Raw genomic sequence first — 16,244 nt, forward strand, 5'->3', positions numbered from 1 at the left:
AACCAGTACAAGCGCTGAGCCACAACTGACGTCTGGCGGCCTCTGCTAGTGCTGCCACGTCACACCTGAGTGACATCAGCTGCTGGCACACCAAACAAGCCTTGTTACAACACACTCCACAAGAGAAACTTCAGTTTTCAGAGCTTTTCCGGTTTCAAAATTTTGGATAAGGGATTGTGGACCTGTACTATAAATTGCACGTTGCACATTTATATGTAACGTAAAGATTTTTACTCCTTATGTATATAAAGGACTTAAGTAATAAAGTCAATTCAATTCAATGTAATCAGATTAAGAAAATGGGGAAAAAGAATAGGGTTGTTGTCATGGGGGATTTACCAAGTAAAATTATATAGAAGACCAGGAGATCAGTGCTGAGTCTATAAAGGTATTAGGACATTTAGAAGTCAAGGAGGAGGAAGTGTTGGGCCTCCTAATAAGTCCCCAGGGCCTGATGGGATTTACCCAGGTTATTGAAGGAGGCAAGAGACAAGATTGCTGGGGCCTTGTCCTCTCTAGCCACAAGTGAAGCCCTGAGGACTAACAAGTGGCTAATATTGTACCTCTGCTTAAGAAGGAAACAAGGGAAAATCTTGGAATGGTAGACTGGCGAGTCTCACGTCAGTTGTAGGAAATTCTTCAGGACAGGATATATGAGCATTTGGAAACCCATGGCCTAATTAAGGTGATTCAGCATGGCTTTGTGTGGAGCAAGTAATATCTTACCAACTTGATTGAGTTTCTTGATAAGGTGTTGATAGATATTGATGAGAGGTGGAACAGTGGAAGTTGTCTACATGGATTTTAGTAAGAGTTTGATGAAGTACCCCATGGGAGGCTAATCAAGATTAAGATGCATGGGGTCCACGGCAATTTGGCTGTTTGAGTCAGAAGTGACATGCGCATAGAAGACAGAGCAATGTTTGAAAGGAGTTAATCGAGCTTGAGGTTGGTAATTAGTGGTGTTCTGCAGGGACCTGTGCTGGGACCTCTGCTGTTTGTGACATATATCTGTGTACTGGATGAACATGTAGATGGGTGGGTTAGTAAGTTTGCAGATGATATCAAGATTGGGGGAGTTGTGGATGGTGTAGATGACCAGCAAAGAATGCAGCACAATATACATCAGCCGGAGATATGGGCAGAGAAATGGCAGATGGAGTTAAACCCAGATAAATGTGTGGTGTTGCACCTTGGTAGTGAAAATGCAAGGAGACAGTACACTTTTAAGGGCAAGACCCTAAACAGTGTTGCTGAGCAGAGAGATATTGGGATCTAAGTTCATAGTTCCATGAAAGTGGCTGCACAGGTCAATAAGGTGATTAAGAAAGCTTAAGGAATGCTTGCTTTTATTAGTTGAGGCACTGTTCAAAAGTGAGAGGACCTCAAGAGGTTTTAGGACCTAGGTGACTTCTTCCAGTTTAAAGAACAAAGAACAATACAGCACAGTACAGGCCATTCGGCCCATAATGTTGTGCCAACCCTTAAAATCCTGCCCTCCATATAACCCTCCACCTTAAATTCCTCCATATACCTGTCTAGTAGTCTCTTAAATTTCACTAGTGTATCTGCCTCCACTACTGATTCAGGCAGTGCATTCCACGCACCAACCACTCTGAGTAAAAAACCTTCCTCTAATATCCCCCTTGAACCTTCCTCCCCTTACCTTAAAGCCATGTCCTCTTGTATTGAGCAGTGGTGCCCTGGGGAAGAGGCGCTGGCTGTCCACTCTATCTATTCCTCTTAATATCTTGTATACCTCTATCAGGTCTCCTCTCATCCTCCTTCTCTCCACAAAGTAAAGCCCTAGCTCCCTTAATCTCTGGTCATAATCCATACTCTCTAAACCAGGCAGCATCCTGGTAAATCTCCTTTGTACCCTTTCCAAAGCTTCCACATCCTTCCTATACTGAGGCGACCAGAACTGGACACAGTACTCCAAGTGTGGCCTAACCAGAGTTTTATAGAGCTGCATTATTACCCCACGACTCTTAAACTCTATCTCTTAACTTATGAAATCTAACACTCCATAAACTTTCTTAACTACCCTATCTACCTGTGAGGCAACTTTCAGGGATCTGTGGACATGTACCCCCAGATCCCTCTGCTCTTCCACACTCTTGAGTATCCTGCCATTTACTTTGTACTCTGCCTTGGAATTTGTCCTTCCAAAGTGTACCACCTCATACTTCTCCAGGTTGAATTCCATCTGACACTTCTCAGCCCACTTCTGCATCCTATCAATGTCTCTCTGCAATCTTCGACAATCCTCTACACTATCCACAACACCACCAACCTTTGTGTCTTCTGCAAACTTGCCATCCCACCCTTCTACCCCCACATCCAGGTCTTTAATAAAAATCACAAGAAGTAGAGGTCCCAGAACTGATCCTTGTGGGACACCACTAGTCACAACCCTCCAATCGGAATGTACTCCCTCCACCATGGCCCTCTGCTTTCTGCAGGCAAGCCCATTCTGAATCCACCTGGCCAAACTTCCCTGAATCCCATGCCTTCTGACTTTCTGAACAAGCCTACTCTGTGGTACCTTGTCAAATGCCTTACTAAAATCCATGTAGATCACACCCACTGCACTACCCTCATCTATATGCCTGGTCACCTCCTCAAAGAACTCTATCAGGCTTGTTAGACACGATCTGCCCTTCAGAAAGCCATGCTGACTGTCCCTGATCAGACCATGATTCTCTAGATGCCCATAGATTCTATCTTTAAGAATCTTTTCCAACAGCTTTCCCACCACAGACATAAAGCTCACTAGTCTATAATTACTTGGACTATCCTTACTACATTTTTTGAACAAGGGGACAACACTTGCCTCCCTCCAATCCTCCAGTACCATTCCTGTGGACAACGAGGACATAAAGATCCTAGCCAGAAGCTCAGCAATCTCTTCCCTCGCCTCATGGAGCAGCCTGGGGAATATTCCGTCAGGCCCCGGGGACTTATCCATCCTAATGTATTTTAACAACTCCAATACCTCTTCTCCCTTAATATCAAAATGCTCCAGAACATCAACCTCACTCATATTGTCCTTACCATCATCAAGTTCCCTCCCAGTGGTGAATACCGAAGAGAAGTATTCATTGAGGACCTCACTCACTTCCACAGTATCCAGGCACATCTTCCCATCCTTATCTCTAATCAGTCCTATCTTCACTCCTGTCTAATTTTGTTCTTCACATAATTGAAGAATGCCTTTGGTTTTTCCTTTACCCTACTCACCAAGGCCTTCTCAAGCCCGCTTCTTGCTCTTCTCAGCCCCTTCTTAAGCTCCTTTCTTGCTACCCTATATTCCTCAATAGACCCATCTGATCCTTGCTTCCTAAACCTCACGTATGCTGCCTTCTTCCATCTGATTAGATTCTCCATCTCACTTGTCACCCATGGTTCCTTCACCCTACCATTCTTTATCTTCTTCACTGGGACAAATTTATCCTTAACATCCTGCAAGAGATCCCTAAACATCAACCACATGTCCATAGTACATTTCCCTGCAAAAACATCATCCCAATTCACACTCACATGTTCTAGCCTTATGGCCTCATAATTTGCCCTTCCCCAATTAAAAAATTTCCTGTCCTCTCTGATTCTACACTTTTCCATGATAATGTTAAAGGCCAGGGAGTGGTGGTCACTGTCCCCCAGATGCTCACCCACTGAGAGATCTGTGATTTGACCCAGTTCGTTACCTAATACTAGATCTAGTATGGCAACCCCAGTCGGCCTGTCAACATACTGTGACAGGAATCTGTCCTGGATGCACTTGACAAACTCTGCCCCGTCTAAACCATTGGAACTAATCAGGTGCCAATCAATATTAGGGAAGTTAAAGTCACCCATGTTAACAACCCTGTTATTTTTGTACCTTCCCAAAATCTGCCTCCCAATCTACTCCCCCAGGGAGTGAGAGATGGAATTTCAGGGGGTACAACAAAGAGTGGCTTGTGTCCTTGAGTGACGAGTCACGAGTCATCACTCAGCCGGCTGCCAGTGTGCCTTGAGAAGTGGTAGTAACATTTGTCCCAAGCACACTCCAGTCTCCCGCTGCCCAAGTCAGCATTGAGGATTCTCATTAGTGTTACCTGGGAAGTTACACCTCAGAGTTGAGGAGTCTCATCAATGTTGGCTAGAAGGTTACATCTCAGAGTTAAAAATCATCTCATAATTCCAAAATCTTCATATATCCCGAATCAACCATCAAGTAACGACTTTGCATTAAAACCAAACTCACAGACAGTAGGTAAATTATTCAATTATAAAATTTTAAAAAGCCACATTTTGATAAAAAGCAGCTGAAGTCATTCATTCATATTTGTCTCAATGCATTAAAGAAGTTTTTGAATTTCAAAGGTTTTTCAAAAATTGAACAGGTGCCCCTATCAAATAATGTCATTCACAACCGAATCAGTGATTTGAGTGAAGATATTTTGGACCAAGTCATCTCAGATGTCAGAGCTAGTCCTCTTAAAATCTCTATTCAGTTGGATGACTCAACTGATGTCTCCAGTTGTAGTCAACGCATCACATTAGTGAGGTATGTAAATGATGGTGCTGTGAAGGAAGATTTCCTGTTTTGTAAAGATCTGAAAACAAACACAACTGCAAAGGATGTGATGCAGCTGGTGAAAGACTTCTTTGCCAAACATGATTTAGATATCAAAGTCATTGGTTCTGTGTGCACTGATGGGGCACCTGCAATGCTTGGAAAGAAATCTGGCTTTTCTGCATTGATGAAAAAGGAGATTCCAGACTTGCAAGTTACCCATTGTTTTCTTCATCGGCATGCTTTGGCATCAAAAATATTGCCTCCAAATTTGAAGAAAGTCCTTGATACTTGTGTGAAGATCATCAACTGGATCAGGGGCATGCTTTGAACCATTGCATCTTCAAATCATTTTGTGAGCATCTGAGAAGTGAGCATTCAGTTTTGCTTTTCCACACAGAAGTCCGTTGGTTGTCACGAGGACAAACTTTAACTCGCTTCTTTGAACTGCGGAAAGAAATCAAAGTTTTTCTGGAGGAGCGTGAATGTGATCTGGTTGGGGCAATGGAATCACAGGAATTCACCCAAATTCTGGCTTACTTAGCTGACATTTTCACTCGTATGAATGGCCTGAGTGTTTCGCTTCAAGGAAAAGGGGTAAACATATTGAAGGCTTGTGAAAAGTTGAATGCCGTCAAAGAAAAGTTACGTCTTTGGACGGAAGGATGGAAAGAGGCAGTCTCTCAAATTTTCCTTCACTAGAAGAGATGGTTGATGATGCTGGATCCATAACTCCTACGGTGCGTGAAGGAATTGTGGCTCATTTGGAAATGCTGTCAGAATCGTTTGATGGATATTTTGCTGCTGGAGACCTGAAGATTTCAGAAGAATGATCATCAATCCATATTCCTACAATTTGGAGAAAATGTCAGATGATGAAGAGCTGAAGGAAGATCTTATTGATTTGTGGACAAATGCAGCTCTTGAAATGCAATTTGAAAGCAAGACTTCGGAGGAGTTTTGGTGTGCAGCACTGGATATGTTCCCAAGACTTGGTGGAAAAGCACTCCGTGTCCTCATTCCATTTGCAACAACATACTTGCGTGAATCTGGATTCAGTTCTCTTTTGTCAATCAAGACAAAATCTAGGAATCGCCTGTGCCACAGGTAGAATCTAGGCAGACCTGTGGATCGCAGTCAGCAAGAAAGTTCCATGTTTTGACAAAATCATGAATGAGAAGCAGGAGCAAAGAAGTCACTGAATTTTATGTTCACAATTGGGATTGATTTTACTGTTTACAATTTTTTCTGAATAAATTAGAATCTAATTGCTCAGTTTATATTAGCATTTTATGCACTGATTTAAAAGCTTTTTTTTTAAGTTCAATTTGTTCACCCGCAGTATCGTATGTGGTTCAATTTGTGGTTCAAAAAATTAGAAATTAGACTTCTTCATCTTCAAATGTGATATTACTTTTGTAGGGGGTGCAAACATTAATCAAACATTTCCTAGGGGTGTGGGGCATAGAAAAGGTTGGGAACCACTGCAATAGAGTAACTGCTCCCTTCCTGTTCCTGACTTCTACCCACACTGACTCAAAAGAGGATCCTGCAACATTACCCACCCTTTCTGTAGCTGTAATAGTATCTCTGACCAGTAATACCATCCCTCCTCCCCTCCCCCCCCCCATCCCTTTTAAAGCACTGAAATCCAGGAATATTGAGAATCCATTCCTGCCCTGGTGCCAGCCAAGTCTCTGTAATAGCCACTACATCATAATTCCATGTATGTATCCAAGCTCTCAGTTCATTGCCTTTGTTCCTGATGCTTCTTGCATTGAAGTACACGCACTTTAGCCCTTCTACCTTACTACCTTTACACCTTTTATTCTGCTTCTCTTTCCTCAAAGGCTCTTTATATGCTAGATCTGGCTTTACTCCAAGCACTATACTTGCAGCTCTCGCATGACCTTTATCCTCCTCCACCTCACTATCTGCTCTAACACTCTGGTTCCCCTCCCCCTGCAAATCTGGTTTAAACCCCCCAGAGCAGCACTAGCAAACCTTCCCACAAGGATGTTAGTTCTCCTCCAGTTCAGGTGAAACCCGTCCCGTTGGAACAGGTCCCACCTTCCCTGGAACAAGGCCCAATTGTCTAGAAACATGAAGCCCTCCCTCCTGCACCAACTCCTTAGCCATGTATTTAGCTGCATTATCTTCCTACTTCTAGCCTCACTAGCACGTGGCACAGGTAGCAACCCTGAGATTGCAACCCTGGAGGTCCTGTCCTTCAACTTTGCACCTAACTCCTTAAATTCTCTTTGCAGGACCTCCTCCTCCTTCCTATCCACATCATTGGTCCCTACATGGACCACGACATTTGGCTGCTCATCCTCCCTTTTGAGAATATTGAGAACTCGATCCGAGATATCGCAGACCCTGGCACCAGGGAGGCAACAGACCATCTGGCATTCTCAATCTCTTCCACAGAACCTCCTATTTGTCCCACTAACTATCGAATCCCCTATCACTACTACTCTTCTTAATTTCTTCTCTTGTCTCTTTTTTTCCTTTCAAGGTGGCTGGGGTTCTGTCAGAGTCTGTGATCTACAGCTGCACTCAAACGACAGTTCATCACAGGCAGTGGGTTTTCGCACTTGAACTCACCAAGCGGCCTGGTGATTTGGTATCTCCAGGCATGGCCTGGAAGATTTGCACCTTCAGGGTGACCTGATTCCTTGTCAACATCGCAGACTGAAGCATTGGAGGAGAATGAAATGTTGAGACAGTAGGCAGACAGTGTATGCTTCTGTCGAAAGAAGACCTCTGCACTCAAGCGATCTCTCTCTCTCTCACTCTCATTTTGATGGTGAGTGAGAGTCTGTTGGTCGCCGAGTCGCAGGAACTTGAATAAGTGAGCTGATAGTCTCCTCTCTTGCCTGCTGCAGGAGCGATATCTCTCTGCCCTCGCAAGAGGGAGACAGAGCCTGTCTGAGATGCCGAAGTGTTGGGATGGACTCTAGATCATGGTCTCTGGCGGCTTTGCTATTGCTTGCGTGGTGGGGTGGGGGGTGGTGATTGGTGCTTTTGCTGGAGCAAGTGGGGGGAGGGAAAAGGGATGTTGATGCTTCTGCTGCTGCTTGTGCGTGAGGGTGGGAGGGGTTCTAACATCTTTCTGTCATTCATTCTTTGAGGGTTTTCTTCTGATTCGCAGATGTCTGTGAAGAGTGAGAATTTCAAGATGTATACTGTATATATTCTCTGATTGAACCATTGAAGAGGTTATGTTGCAACTTTATAAACCTTTGGTTCACTCAACCTATTCTCATTAGGCATGCTCCCCAATCCAGGCAGCATCCCTGTAAATCTCCTCTGCACCCTTTCTATGGCTTCCACGTCATTCCTATAGTGAGGTGGCCAGAACTGAGCACAGTACTCCAAGTGGGATATTACATACAGTTCTGGTTGCCCCACTATACGAAGGATTGAGGCTTTGGAGAGGGTGCAGAAGACGTTTACCAGGATGTTGCCTGGTTTAGAGGGCATGTGCTGGGTAAACTTAGGCTGTTTTTTTTTGAGCAGTGGAGGCTGAGTGGGGAAATGGGCAGAGAATTATAAGACTATGAGAGGCATAGATAGAGCAGACAGAGAGTATGTTTCCCAGGGTTGGAATGTCTAATACCAGAGGAATTAGACTGAAGGTGGGGGGGGGGGGGGTAAGTTCAAAAGGAATGTGAGGGGTAAAATTTTTCCTCAGAGAGTGGCGGATCCTGGAATGTGCAGCATGGTATGGTGGAAGAGGCAAATACTGGATAGGCACATGAAGCGGATGGAGGGATATGGACATTGTCTAGGTAGGAGGGATTTGTTTTTGGGGGTTGTTGATTTACATTTTAGGTGGCCTGTTCCTGTGCTGTACTGTTCAGTGTTCTGTGTTCTTTGTTCTAGACCAAAATCAGCACAGTTTCTTTAAGGGAAAATCGTGTCTGACAAATCTGTTGAAATTCTTTGAAGAAATAACAAGCAAGATAGACAAAGGAGAATCAGTAGATATTGTGTACTGTGCTTTCAGAAGGCGTTTTTCAAGGTGCTGCACATGAGGCTGTTTTAACACGAGCCAATGGTATTACAGGAAAGATAGAAGTATCGATAAAACAGTGGCTGATTGGTAGGAAGCAAAGACGGAATAAAAGGAGCCTTTTCTGGTTGACTGCCAGTGACCAGTGGTGTTCCACATGGGTCTGTGTTGGGACTGATTCTGTTTACATTATACATCAATGATTTGGATGATGAAGTTTGATCAAGTTTGTGGATGATATGAAGATAGGTGGAGGGACTGGAGTATTCTCTTTGAGGCTTTATGACACCCTGGTAAGGCCTCACTTGGAATATCAACGAGCAGTTTGATAAAGGACTATCAAAATTGGAGAGGGTTCAGAGGAGATTCATGAGGATGCTCCTGGGAGTGAAAGGCTTATCACATGAGGAGTGTTTGATGGCTTTGGGCCTGTACTCACTGGAATTCAGATGAATAAGGGGTGATCTCATTGAAATCTATTGAATGTTGAAAGGCCTCAAAAGTGTGGATGTGGTGAGGATGTTTCCTATAGTGGAGGAGTCTAAGACCAGAGGACACAGCCTTAGAACAGAGGGACTTCCATTTAGAACAGAGATTAGGGGCAATTTTTTTAGCCGGAGATAGTGAATCTGTGGAAATCGTTATCAAAGATGTCTATGGAGCACAAGTCAATGAGTGTATTTAAAGCAGAGTGGAGATTGATAAGTTTTTGATTAGTCAGGATGTGAAGAGTGAATTAGAAAAGGCAGGAGATTGTGGCTGTGAGGAAAATGGATCAGCCATGATAGGAGTAGACTCGATGGCCTAATTCTGCTCCTATATCTTATGGTCTTAATTATGATATGGTCTCTGTTTTCTTGAAGTCCTTCTTCCATACATTACTTTCTTCCCATATCTAATGTATAGAACTAGTTTAGTCTACTCTTTCATTGGTTTAACCATATACAATAATACAGGAGGACACTGAACAAAGAGATGGAAATGTCTACTTGATAATGGATAATGGAGCAGAATTAAGATATTCAGCTCATCAAGTGTGCTTTGCCATTCCATTCTTGATATATTAACCCTCCTAATCCCATCTTCTGCCTTCTTCCTGTATCTTTGATCCCCATTAATAATGAACTTATCAACCCCAGCTTTGAATATTCCTAATGAGTTGGCCTTCATGACTGTCCCTTGCAATGAATTCCACAGATTCACCACCCTCCAGCTGAAGAAATTCCTCCTCATCTCTGTTCTAACGGAATGTCCTTGTATTCTGAGGTTGTTCCCTTTGGCCCTAAACTACCCCACTGTAAAAAAGCATGCTCTCCACATCCACTCTGTCCAGGCATTTCAGTATTCAATAGGTTTCAATGAGTATTCTTTCATTAGTCTAAACTCCAACAAGTACAGGCCCTGAGCCATACATTAACTCTTTCATTAGTCTCAACTCCAGTGAGTGCAGGCCCAGATTCACACCATAACTCTTTCATTCCCAGGATCATGTGTTTTTCAGCAGTATAATTTGCTTCCAAAATTCAGTTCCACCATCAAAGTGTCATCGCTTTCCATTTCTCAGTGCAGCTAGCATGTCTGACAATCGAGTAAATGGTGGAGGAACTCAGAAGGTCTATGGAGGGGAATAATCATTTGATGTTTCAGGCCGAGATCCTTCATTAGGAAGGTGGGGGAGGGGAAGGAGAACATGCTGGCAGGAGATGGCTGAACAGGTGAGGAGGAAGCTGCGAGGTGGATGGGGAGGGGGTTGAACTGAGAATATGGGAGGAGATGGGTGAAACCAGGTGAGGGGGAAGCTGCTGGGTGGATGGGGGGGGGGTGGTTGAAATGAGAATCTGGGAGGTGAGAGGTGAAAAGGCAAAGGGCTGAAGATCATTAACAAGGATTGAAGATCAGAAGGAGATTCTGCAGATGCTGGAAATCCACAGCAACACACAAAATACTGGAGGAATTCAATACGTCAGGCACAATCTAAGAAGGGGAATAATCAATTGACATTTTGGGCTTTGGAAAGAAAGGAGGAAGACACAAAAATAACAATGTAGGGGAGGGGAAGGAGTACAATGGTTTCTTCTCATTCACAATGTGTTACCAAGAGTGTCTCAAGCTTCCGTTATCCTCTTTGCTTTCCTAATCCGAAAAATTCTCAACAGGCATGAAACCAACTGCAGGACATCATTACCAGCTGAATGCCTTGTCCAATCTCAACTCCACGACTAACTGCAGGACTTTACCAGCTGGATATCTTGTCCATTCTAGACTACATGACTTAAATGCAGGAGTTTATCGCCTGGGTACCTTGTCCAATCTCAACTCCATGACTAACTGCAGGACTTTACCAGCTGTGTACCTTGGCTGTTCTCAACTCCATGATTAACTGCAGGATTTACCGGATTGGTCTCTTGGCCATTCTCAACTCCATGACTAACTGCACGACTTTACCAGCTGGGTACCGTGGCCGATCTCATCTCCAAGATTAACTACAGGACTTTACCGGATAAGTACCTTGGCCATTCTCAACTCCATGACTGACTGCAGGACTTTACCGGCTGTGTACCTTGGCTGTTCTCAAATCCATGATTAACTGCAGGATTGACCGGATTGGTATCTTGGTCATTCTCAACTCCATGACTAAATGCAGGAGTTTACCGGCTGGGTACCTTGCCCATTCTCAACTCCATGACTAAATGCTGGACTTTACAGTTTGGGTACCTTGCCCATTCTGAACTCCTTGACTAACTGCAGGACTTCACTGGCTGGGAACATTCTGCATTCTCAACTCCATGACTAAATGCAGGACTTTTCCAGCTGGGTACATTGTCAATTCTCAACTCCATGACTAAATGCAGGACTTTACCGGCTGGGTACCGTGGCCGATCTCATCTCCAAGATTAACTACAGGACTTTACCGGATAAGAACCTTTACCATTCTCAACTCCATGACTGACTGCAGGACTTTACTGGCTGGGTACCTTGTCCAATCTCAACTCCATGATTAACTGCAGGACTTTACCGGCTGGGTATCTTGTCCATTCTCAACTACAAGACTAACTGCAGGACTTTACCGGCTGGGTATTTTGTCCATTCTCAAATCCTTAACTAACTGCAGGGCTTTACCGGCTGCGTTCCCTGTCCAATCTCAACACCATGAATAAATGCAGGACTTTACTGATTGGGTACCTTGGCCATTCGCAACTGCATGGCTAACTGCAGGACTTTACCAGCTGAGTTCCTTGGATATTCTCAACACCATGACTAACTGCAGCACTTTACCAGCTGAGTGCCTTGGCCATTCTCAAATCCATGACTAAATGCAGGAGTTTACCACCTGGGTACCTTGCCCATTCTCAACTCCTTGACTAACTGCAGGACTTCACTGGCTGGGAACCTTCTCCATTCTCAACTCCATGACTAAATGCAGGAATTTTCCAGCTGGGTACATTGTCCATTCTCAACTCCATGACTAAATGCAGGAATTTTCCAGCTGGGTACCTTGTCCACTCTCAACTCCATGACTAACTGCAAGATGTTACCGGTTGGGTACCGTGGCCGATCTCATCTCCAAGATTAACTACAGGACTTTACCAGATAAGTACCTTGGCCATTCTCAACTCCATGACTGACTGCAGGACTTTACCATCTGGGTACCTTGTCCATTCTCAACTCAATGACTAACTGCAGGACTTTACCGGCTGGGTACCTTGTCCAATCTCAACTCCATGACTAATTGCAGGACTTTACCGGCTGTGTACCTTGACTGTTCTCAACTCCATGATTAACTGCAGGATTGACCGGATTGGTATCTTGGTCATACTCAACTCCATGACTAAATGCAGGACTTTACAGTTTGGGTACCTTGGCCATTTGCAACTCCATGGCTAACCGCAGGACTTTACCAGCTGAGTTCATTGGACATTCTCAACTCCTTGACTAACTGCAGGACTTCACTGGCTGGGAACCTTCTCCATTCTCAACTCCATGACTAAATGCAGGACTTTTCCAGCTGGGTACATTGTCCATTCTCAACTCCATGACTAAATGCAGGAATTTTCCAGCTGGGTACATTGTCCATTCTCAACTCCATGACTAAATGCAGGAATTTTCCAGCTGGGTACCTTGTCCACTCTCAACTCCATGACTAACTGCAAGATGTTACCGGTTGGGTACCGTGGCCGATCTCATCTCCAAGATTAACTACAGGACTTTACCAGATAAGTACCTTGGCCATTCTCAACTCCATGACTGACTGCAGGACTTTACCATCTGGGTACCTTGTCCATTCTCAACTCAATGACTAACTGCAGGACTTTAACGGCTGGGTACCTTGTCCAATCTCAACTCCATGACTAAATGCAGGACTTTACCGGCTGTGTACCTTGGCTGTTCTCAAATCCATGATTAACTGCAGGATTGACCGGATTGGTATCTTGGTCATTCTCAACTCAATGACAAACTGCAGGACGTTACCGGCTGGGTACCTTGCCCATTCTGAACTCCTTGACTAACTGCAGGACTTCACTGGCTGGGAACCTTCTGCATTCTCAACTCCATGACGAAATGCAGGACTTTACCGGCTGGGTACCGTGGCCGATCTCATCTCCAAGATTAACTACAGGACTTTACCGGATAAGAACCTTTACCATTCTCAACTCCATGACTGACTGCAGGACTTTACTGGCTGGGTACCTTGTCCAATCTCAACTCCATGATTAACTGAAGGACTTTACCGGCTGGGTATCTTGTCCATTCTCAACTACAAGACTAACTGCAGGACTTTACCGGCTGGGTATTTTGTCCATTCTCAAATCCTTAACTAACTGCAGGGCTTTACCGGCTGCGTTCCCTGTCCAATCTCAATGCCATGAATAAATGCAGGACTTTACTGATTGGGTACCTTGGCCATTCGCAACTGCATGACTAACTGCAGAACTTTACCGGCTGTGTACCTTGGCATTTCTCAACTCCATGACGAACTGCAGAACTTTACTGGCTGAGTTCATTGGACATTCTCAACTCCATGACTAACTGCAGGACTTTACCAGCTGAGTGCCTTGGCCATTCTCAAATCCATGACTAAATGCAGGACTTTACCGGCTGTGTACCTTGACTGTTCTCAACTCCATGATTAACTGCAGGATTGACCGGATTGGTACCTTGGCCATTCGCAACTCCATGGCTAACTGCAGGACTTTACCAGCTGAGTTCATTGGACATTCTCAACTCCATGACTAACTGCAGCACTTTACCAGCTGAGTGCCATGGCCATTCTCAAATCCATGACTAAATGCAGGAGTTTACCGCCTGGGTACCTTGTCCAATCTCAACTCCATGACTAACTGCAGGACGTTACCGGCTGGGTAGCTTGCCTATTCTCAACTCCTTGACTAACTGCAGGACTTCACTGGCTGGGAACCTTCTCCATTCTCAACTCCATGACTAAATGCAGGACTTTTCCAGCTGGGAACATTGTCCATTCTCAACTCCATGACTAAATGCAGGACTTTACCGGCTGGGTACCTTGTCCATTCTCAACTCCATGACTAACTGCACGACTTTACCAGCTGGGTACCGTGGCCGATCGCATCTCCAAGATTAACTACAGGACTTTACCGGATAAGTACATTGGCCATTCTCAACTCCATGACTGACTGCAGGACTTTACCAGCTGAGTTCATTGGACATTCTCAACTCCATGACTAACTGCAGCACTTTACCAGCTGAGTGCCATGGCCATTCTCAAATCCATGACTAAATGCAGGAGTTTACCGCCTGGGTACCTTGTCCAATCTCAACTCCATGACTAACTGCAGGACGTTACCGGCTGGGTAGCTTGCCTATTCTCAACTCCTTGACTAACTGCAGGACTTCACTGGCTGGGAACCTTCTCCATTCTCAACTCCATGACTAAATGCAGGACTTTTCCAGCTGGGTACATTGTCCATTCTCAACTCCATGACTAAATGCAGGACTTTACCGGCTGGGTACCTTGTCCACTCTCAACTCCATGACTAACTGCAAGAGGTTACCGGCTGGGTACCTTGTCCATTCTCAACTCCATGACTAACTGCACGACTTTACCAGCTGGGTACCGTGGCCGATCGCATCTCCAAGATTAACTACAGGACTTTACCGGATAAGTACATTGGCCATTCTCAACTCCATGACTGACTGCAGGACTTTAGCGGCTGTGTACCTTGGCTGTTCTCAAATCCATGATTAACTGCAGGATTGACCGGATTGGTATCTTGGTCATTCTCAACTCCATGACTAAATGCAGGAGTTTACCGGCTGGGTACCTTGCCCATTCTCAACTCCATGACTAAATGCTGGACTTTACAGTTTGGGTACCTTGGCCATTCAGAACTCCATGACTAACAGCAGGACATTACCGGCTGGGTATCTTGGCCATTCTCAACTCAATGACAAACTGCAGGACGTTACCGGCTGGGTACCTTGCCCATTCTGAACTCCTTGACTAACTGCAGGACTTCACTGGCTGGGAACTTTCTGCATTCTCAACTCCATGACTAAATGCAGGACTTTTCCAGCTGGGTACATTGTCAATTCTCAACTCCATGACTGACTGCAGGACTTTACCGGCTGTGTACCTTGGCTGTTCTCAAATCCATGATTAACTGCAGGATTGACCGGATTGGTATCTTGGTCATTCTCAACTCCATGACTAAATGCAGGAGTTTACCGTCTGGGTACCTTGCCCATTCTCAACTCCATGACTAAATGCTGGACTTTACAGTTTGGGTACCTTGCCCATTCTGAACTCCTTGACTAACTGCAGGACTTCACTGGCTGGGAACATTCTGCATTCTCAACTCCATGACTAAATGCAGGACTTTTCCAGCTGGGTACATTGTCAATTCTCAACTCCATGACTAAATGCAGGACTTTACCGGCTGGGTACCGTGGCCGATCTCATCTCCAAGATTAACTACAGGACTTTACCGGATAAGAACCTTTACCATTCTCAACTCCATGACTGACTGCAGGACTTTACTGGCTGGGTACCTTGTCCAATCTCAACTCCATGATTAACTGCAGGACTTTACCGGCTGGGTATCTTGTCCATTCTCAACTACAAGACTAACTGCAGGACTTTACCGGCTGGGTATTTTGTCCATTCTCAAATCCTTAACTAACTGCAGGGCTTTACCGGCTGCGTTCCCTGTCCAATCTCAACACCATGAATAAATGCAGGACTTTACTGATTGGGTACCTTGGCCATTCGCAACTGCATGGCTAACTGCAGGACTTTACCAGCTGAGTTCCTTGGATATTCTCAACACCATGACTAACTGCAGCACTTTACCAGCTGAGTGCCTTGGCCATTCTCAAATCCATGACTAAATGCAGGAGTTTACCACCTGGGTACCTTGCCCATTCTCAACTCCTTGACTAACTGCAGGACTTCACTGGCTGGGAACCTTCTCCATTCTCAACTCCATGACTAAATGCAGGAATTTTCCAGCTGGGTACATTGTCCATTCTCAACTCCATGACTAAATGCAGGAATTTTCCAGCTGGGTACATTGTCCATTCTCAACTCCATGACTAAATGCAGGAATTTTCCAGCTGGGTACCTTGTCCACTCTCAACTCCATGACTAACTGCAAGATGTTACCGGTTGGGTACCGTGGCCGATCT

This window comes from Hemitrygon akajei, chromosome 23 (assembly GCF_048418815.1).
Source record: "Hemitrygon akajei chromosome 23, sHemAka1.3, whole genome shotgun sequence".
NCBI classification, from domain to species: domain Eukaryota; kingdom Metazoa; phylum Chordata; class Chondrichthyes; order Myliobatiformes; family Dasyatidae; genus Hemitrygon; species Hemitrygon akajei.